Raw genomic sequence first — 7,689 nt, 5'->3', positions numbered from 1 at the left:
CACTGAGAGCACGTTGATGTCGAACGATAAAGTAAACGCCGTTAGCTGCAAGCACACACGCCGCATTTTATATATTGTCAGTTATGACTGAGCAGTTTTACTGTCAAAGTAACAAGGAAAAAAATGTTGTGCTCACCGATGAGCTCCTGATATAGGGGCTCACCATCTCTGGAGGCGTTAAGCTCAATTTGCGTGGCCTTGGATTGATGCGTCTCTCTGGCCTCAAGTTGTTCAGAACCACCTTGAGACGTCGGCAAAGGCAGCACGGTGGCTTCCATGGCCTGCTGGCGAAAAGGTTTCGCGCAAGTCTTTTTTGCAGTTTTGTCCCTGGTCGGCGGTGATTTTGCGAAATTTCTAGGAGAACGTCGCGGGCGGGGCAGCCTCGACGGTTTCTGTTGTTCTGGAGAAACATCTGAGCTTCCGCCGGGGTTTGCTGTGTTCGTAGCATTGTTGGCCGCCGATGACTGTGCGGGCTCAGAAGGCTTCCGTGTAAGCTTTGTCATAGAAGGCGAGGGCTTGCCACGTTGGGGAGGCATAGTTTTCTGTAGCGGATGGAGCTGGGGGGCAGCTATAGCGCTATTAGCAGGGGGAATTCCGTAAGTGCAAGGCGTGAGCACGGTCGATGACTAAGCAGGAGCGCGGTGAAAGACTGATGATGATGATGGAGGAAACCCGATAACAGTGGCGCGTACGTCTTGTGACAACGCTGAAATACTATTTATCCTGCTTTTTTTCTATCATTTCGTCTTGTTGCTTGAATGCTGATGATGGAAACAGTTTTAACAAGTAGTTTGTTTGGGTTCGCATTGGGCAGCTAATTCTATAGAGGCTATGGCAAGTTTGAAACCTCAGTGGATTTTAAAGCGAAGGTTTCTGTGCCTCTCTGATGCCATCGAAAATGGGAAACGTACAGCAGGAAATTGAAATATCCATAATGATTCTAAAAAAACTACGATGATGATAACTCAAGTTCCTCAGAGAAACGGTACCCGAACTGGGAGCCTGAAGTGGGTTTCTCGTGTTACGGATCGGACATCATTCGAATGCGCCATTCCGATACTGTCGAAAAAGATTGAGGTATTGACTTTGCATTTAATTCATTTTTCATAGAAGGCATCATGTCTTTGCAGCTTTGTCCAAAGGAGAGAGCTCGGATTTTTTGGGTGAAGAAGAATTTTTGCTGGCGCATTTTCAGTAAAAATTTCTATCGCTAGCGCTCTAGTTTTTCGAGTTTGAAAACTGGGTGACGTTTCTTCCCTTTTGCGAGAAGTTTGTAGCTGTTGTGGTTACCGATATTGTATGCGCGTCCTTATGTGCATACAATACGTGGCCCTTGTTATTTGTTGTTTGTATGTTCCCATTACTATGTATAATTATATAACACACTACTTGGTACGTGACTTCCCCTTTTCACATTTACGTAGCCATGCTGACTGTCCTTCAGTAAACGAGTTGGCAATAAATACATTTGCACACCAACCAGTGAAGCCAGTCTCATTGGCCAATACCCTGAGAGCAGCAACTTCATTAAGAAAATCGTACCCCTCCATGTAGTGACGACACTGGTTGAACCTTTGTCATGTTGTTCCCTTTGTTGGCCAATCACACACTGCGAGGATGTGCTGCTGTGAAGGTACGCACCACTTTCTCTATTACCCACAACAACTCTCGGGTGCAGTCGTAGCGTTTTGGTTTAAGGTCTCTGTTGAAATCGGTGCCAGATGCTTGGCGTTCCCTTATACGATGTCAACATGGGGTAATCGGATCGATGCTGGCTTCATAGCGCGAGTGACATGGGTTGGATGCCGGCCGCATGGAGCGTTTTTTTTTTGCACTTCGCCCGCTATCATTCATCATCATCAGCAGAGAAAGTTGGCTTCACTGCAGGGCGTATTGGCTTACAACGGCAACAGTGAGGACAGAAAAGCTTCGCTTTCAAACCGCCTACTTGGCGAATGTCGTCGCATAATTGTTCTGGTATGCAGCGCATCATACCTGGTCAATTCAACGGTCTCCGCTAGGTGTCCCAGCTCGTCTTAGTATTACGATTGTTTTCTTCCAGCACGGCGAACGGCGCGAAACTGTGTTCATGTGAAACTTTAATCATGAGATCTCTCTATCTGCTTTAAAATGTTTTGAGAATGTCTACAAGGTGCTGAGGCGACAGTTCTTCCTCAGTTGTGGAGATCAGGCAATTCTTGAAGTCATTGAACCACTCAATCCTGGTTGGCCTTGTTCGGGGGTACAAGTTAGGCCTACAAGATTAGCCGGCGTTGTTTGCTGCCTTGAGAAGGTACTAAAAATTTGGCGAAGTGCTTAGATCACAGTCAACACGTCACGCAGTTGGCGTACCTGTTCCTTGTTCTGACGTCTTGATGCGGTAGTAGCTATGCCGGTTTCTGATCAAACCCCATTACCTTTTTGGGACAATGAACTAAGTCGTCAGTACGTTTGACGGCTCGTCGAGCAGTGGACAGCACTTCGAGCTCGACCACGCTTTTTTTCTTCCGGGCTAGTCTTCTCTTGTATGGTTATTAAGGTACGCGTAGAGAATTCTAGCACGACATTTCTTAACGTATATGACTTCTGGGTCACCTGCAACGGCTAACGTGACTTCCTTCCTTCCGTATTCTACTGATTTTCTTGTCTTTTTAAATAATAATAGGCAGGGTTCTTGACTCACCTTGTCGGGAAGGCCAGAGTGTGGTGCTCGGTGATCTTGTTCAGAGCAAGTCTCAGATGGCCGAGATGCGGCCTGCGTTTTGTCGTTTAGACTGCCGCCGGTTTGCAAGTACAAATATTGTCAAATTATCTGATAGGAAATAATTGTGAATGCGTAAAACTGACACACTAAACGGCAGAAACAACAAAATTGTGGGTGAAAGTATACTTTTATTGCGCATTTTAAGGGCCCAGTGCGTTCAGGGTAGTGGGTTCTTGGTATTGGACCCCGTATGGATTCAAATTTAGGTTGGCGTTTTCTGAATTCAATATTGCGGATTACATAAGGAGAGATTCCACAAACCCTAACAATCACACATCAATCAGCCTCCTCTCAGTTGTATACAAGCTGTTTACCAAAGTAATAATTTACAAAGCAATAGGTACCTTAATCCAGACCATGGGAAGCAGTATCCACCCGCAGAAGTACAACGTCGCATTTCATCGCGAAACGAACGCGTCCACAACATACAGGAGGCGATGCACACACACACACGCACAGCTTCGGTCACTGCCTTGGTTTAGCTGCAAGGCTCGTTCGGACCGTCAGCGATGTTACGAGGATACAGAGCTGCGTGACGGCGACGTGCTAACCACTTGACTTATTTAAAAACACAGAGGCCAAGACCTGGGTTCATCGGAAACAAAAAAGCTTTCCTCGATCTCGCGCTACTTGCCGCCATGTTGGAAACGCGAGTGGCCTCACGTACACACACTATTTTGCTGCTAATAGAGAGTTTTAGTACAGCGTTTGTTGCCTTTGCATACGCTTAACGCTCAATTTTTGCATTCCGCTACGTAAACACCGCGAGGAGAATTTTAGTAGAGCGTCTCATCAGTTTTGCGTAGCGACACGCTAATGCATACGGCGCCACCTGTCGAATGTTTTTCGAAGTGACTCGCCGGCTCTTCTGCTAGCGGAGCAAACAAACAAGTGCAAACAAACACTTTCCCGTCAATGTTGAATGCAACACATGGGTGCAGCTTGTCAGAACACGGGTGCTCGCTGCTCCAGTGCGGCGCTTGTTTGCTCTGCGCCTTCCCGTTGATCGCCCCTGATAAAGCGATCCGATCCGGCGCGTTTTGTGCGCGGGTTCTGTGTAGGTTTAAAATGCCTTTGTCACATGCCGCCAGTAGAAATTACCACCGCCGCAAAATAAAACCCGGCACCAGCAGGGCCACATCTGAGACGGCTTTTTGGATAAACAGTGCGCGGTGCATCAAAGGGAACGAGCGCAGGATTCTCCCCGTGCGGCTGCGAGTTAACCGCCGATAAAAAGTTACGTGCCGCCGATAGCAACTGCAGCAACGTACATCGCGAAAGGGCAAGGCCAGGCCGCACACATGTGGCCAGGTCTTTCGTTCGGTTTTCCAGCCTTGGGCGGAGTGCGGGATCTGTGTCCACGGTGTCAACAAACATCAAAAGGCCGAAAGAGCTTTCCCGTAGCAGACGGCAGTCTGAGGAGTGCAATAGCGGAAATGCGTCACCGCTGAGGAGCGCAGCATCATGGGAGGGAAGGCTAGCGCGCCGACAACAGCAAAGAAAAAGTTGAAAGGAGGAGGAAATACGGCGGGGCGATAATCCGTGGTTTTCGATTTACGATTTCTCAGCTAATACTCATCGCTTTGCAAAATTCTTGCAGGAGGGGATTGCTAATACTTTGCTTTATTTGGTTACATGTACATACATGCATCGGCGGAACGTATTTCAGGACCCCTTTAAATGCTGCTAGCCACAGTTTCTGTCCCATAATTTTTGCAGTTATTATTCCACAAAACCCGCCGCGGTGGCTCAGTGGCTAAGGCGTTGCGCTGCTGAGCACGAGGTCGTGGGTTCAATTCCCGGCCGCGGCGGCCGCTTTTCTGATGGAGGCGAAAAGCAAAAACGCCCGTGTGTACGAGATTTCGGCGCACGATAAAGATCACCAGGTGGTCAAAATTAATCCGGAGCCCTCCACTACGGCGCGCCTCATCGCCTGCGTTGCGTCGGCGCGTTAAACCCTACAACCAACCACTATTATTCCACAAAGCGCAGTGGAATCTCTCTAAAGTTTCAACAGGCTGATCAAAAATGCAGAACGATATTGTAAATTTTGGGATTTTTTAAGGCTTCGGACGCTGCTTAACGCATGCTGAGGAAATCTGTGCTTAATCCGCGTGTTTGTGCTATGACGTTCACACCCCACGAATCAATAAATAAAGTATATGCCTGGCCTAAGGCGCTCCCTTGGTCCATTTTAGAGTCCATTGCTACAATCAATAGTTGATTTAATCAGACCTAATTAAGAACGTTAAAATTAACAACGCAGTCCTCCCATTGCTGCGGTCCTTGAAATTGTGAGCAGAATTGCCACTTCTGCTTAATTCCGCGCAAACCAACCATCTGCTTATTTCCTAACTGCTTATGTACAGTAAAAAGTGGCAAAAAATGTGCGTTTTATCTGAAACCTAAATGAAACTGAACAACTTATTGGCAGCCGAAAATACCGTATTTAATATCGTAATGATCGCAATTTTTTTTTTAAAATTGATGTAAATTTAGGGGTGCGTTCATTACGCGGCGTAAATTTTTTGCAAAATATTTTTGAGCACAGAAAAAGCAAGCAAGTTGTGGGTAAAATTTTTTACCATAGTTCTCAAGAACATAATTAAAATAATAAATAAAAACATAATAAAAACTCCTCACACTGCCGCCAGCCACTTTGAAAAGTGACGCAAAAGGCCGTGTTTTTATGAATTACTCAACCCGCCAGTACGAGTCTACTGCGAGGTAACAACGGTTCGACAAATCAGTGGATGCCACTGTTACCTTGCGGGACATCGGCCGACTCAGCAACGTGAGCGAGTTTTTTCTTTCTTTTGTATGTACATTATGTGCATTTAGTGAGAGTTTCTTTCGCACCAACAATGAACCAGGAACATAGGTAAGCAAGACCACTAGAATTTGCACACATAACACATATGGCTGCGGCAAGTTCAGCGCGCCATCATTGCGCGGTAAATAAAAAAAGTCGTATTTTGACGACGAACTTCTAGGGTGCGATTATTACTCGAGGTCGATCGCAGCGACGCACACTTGCAATTATCGAAATTAAATTGTGCCCCGAGATTTGCAACTTTTCGGGTGTGGCAATGAAAGAAAGGTTGTCAGTTCTTGCTCGCTTTGGTCTGAGCGGTTCCGATCCATCTGCTCACATGGCTGACATCCCTTGGCTGGTACGGTACGAGTAGTCATGCAGTCAGTATCGCAAGGCAGGAACAGCGATACTTCGGCTGCCGTTCACGGGAATCCATTTTGTCAAGGCGCTTAAGAGACAAGAGGAGACATCGAGGGAATAAAAGCTTACAAGAAGCCCTCGCCTCCCGTTAGGGTGAAGTCGGTCCGCCATTTCTGGGGTTGCTCCTTTTCTCTTGTATTTGTCGCGCACCCACCCCCTTCTCCGCCTTCGCGAGCTGCACTGCCATCTGCTTCGCCCCTGCCTGCGACCATTGGCTGCATGCTGGGCAGCTCAGTGACGTATGGACTCGGTGGGTTGGCCTTTGGCGGCGTTGTCATGGGCCTCGATGAGCGGGAAGAAATCACGTGACTTCCTCCACACTAATCGCAGTGCACCGGTGACCGCTGGGGCATCTCCAAATATTTCTTTCCTGCACGAGTAAAGAGAAGCACTCCCCATTAAAAAAATGTATTTACAGCTTCCCACATCTGCGTCCCTAATAAGTTGACAACGGCGCCACTACACGTTTCCTGCAGAACGGGTGAACCTATAGTTTTGCTTCTCTGATTCTGCCTGCTCTCTTACGCGGTCGTGGTTGTGCGAGTCTGTTCTAATTAATGTCGGCTTCAGGAATGTGGTGCCATTACTTATTCATTGTTACGATGGGCTTAATTACAATCGAAAGAGGTTATGACAGAGCGGGCAATAAAGAGCACGTTGTAATGACTACGACACCCCAATGTTTTGTACATGTTCAATGTGCCAGAAAACATTCATATTTGATTATTTGGCGACAAAAAGACCATGAAGACGACGCTTTTTAATCTGTTTTCTTCTTATGCAATTTCGGTCTGCAGGTCTTGTGCTGCAAGGCATGAAAGCCTCAAATATAATAGCGTTCCCATTTGGAGGCGTGTATACTATTCACGTGAGTTCCTCCCCTTCCACGAAGCTATTGTCAGGGAGGAAGGAACAACGAGGTAAAGACATGCTTTATTTCTGAAGGGTTCACAAAGGTGACCTCCTTTTGTGCTCACTTTTCTTTGTCGGAGCGATCGGAAAAGCTAGCTGATCGAAGAGAAACGCACACGCCTTCCCGTTTATGCCTTTGGGCAACAAAGAGAGTAAGGCAGTGTTTTTCTGTGACGAAAACAAAACATTCTCATTGCTTCGATCGCCAAGTAGGTGTTAACTGTCTTTTCACGGGAGCAGAGCACAGTACACGTGGCAAGCCTCGTCGCTAACAGGTGTACCCCTAGATGAAAGTTAAATGTTCAGTAAATGGGGCCGAGAGTAACAAACCGTCGGTGTAATACGGCATGTGTCCGTGTGATATACGCCAAAATAGAATCAACATTTCGCTATTCACAGAACTTTGATATGTAAAGGAAGAGCCAAAGATCAGTTTTCATACAGAAAATTACCTCACCACTGGGGAAGCATTTCGCTGTTACGTGTGTCTTCAGCACCATGGTAAGCTTTCAGATACGTCTTTGCTAGCAGTCATTTAAAATTTTTACCTTCAATAATTTCAAGGTCCCCCTCAGGTGTCTAGAGTTGTCAGTGCATTGAGATCCTTCTAAAAAACTGCTTGCTTCGAAGAAAGTTTGCATAAGTGAGGGTGTAAGTAACATAGGATATTTGGGTGTTTAAGTAGAACAATAGCGGCGAAACGCGGCTGCTACGCCTACAATTCCCCATTAACGCAGAACTTTAAGAACAATTTTACTTTTAAGTAAAATATCTTTAA

Source organism: Haemaphysalis longicornis, unplaced genomic scaffold (genome assembly GCF_048455015.1).
Source record: "Haemaphysalis longicornis isolate Haplotype H1 unplaced genomic scaffold, Haemaphysalis longicornis Haplotype H1 scaffold_6, whole genome shotgun sequence".
Lineage (NCBI taxonomy): Eukaryota > Metazoa > Arthropoda > Arachnida > Ixodida > Ixodidae > Haemaphysalis > Haemaphysalis longicornis.
Note: the sequence above shows the minus strand (reverse complement) of the source record.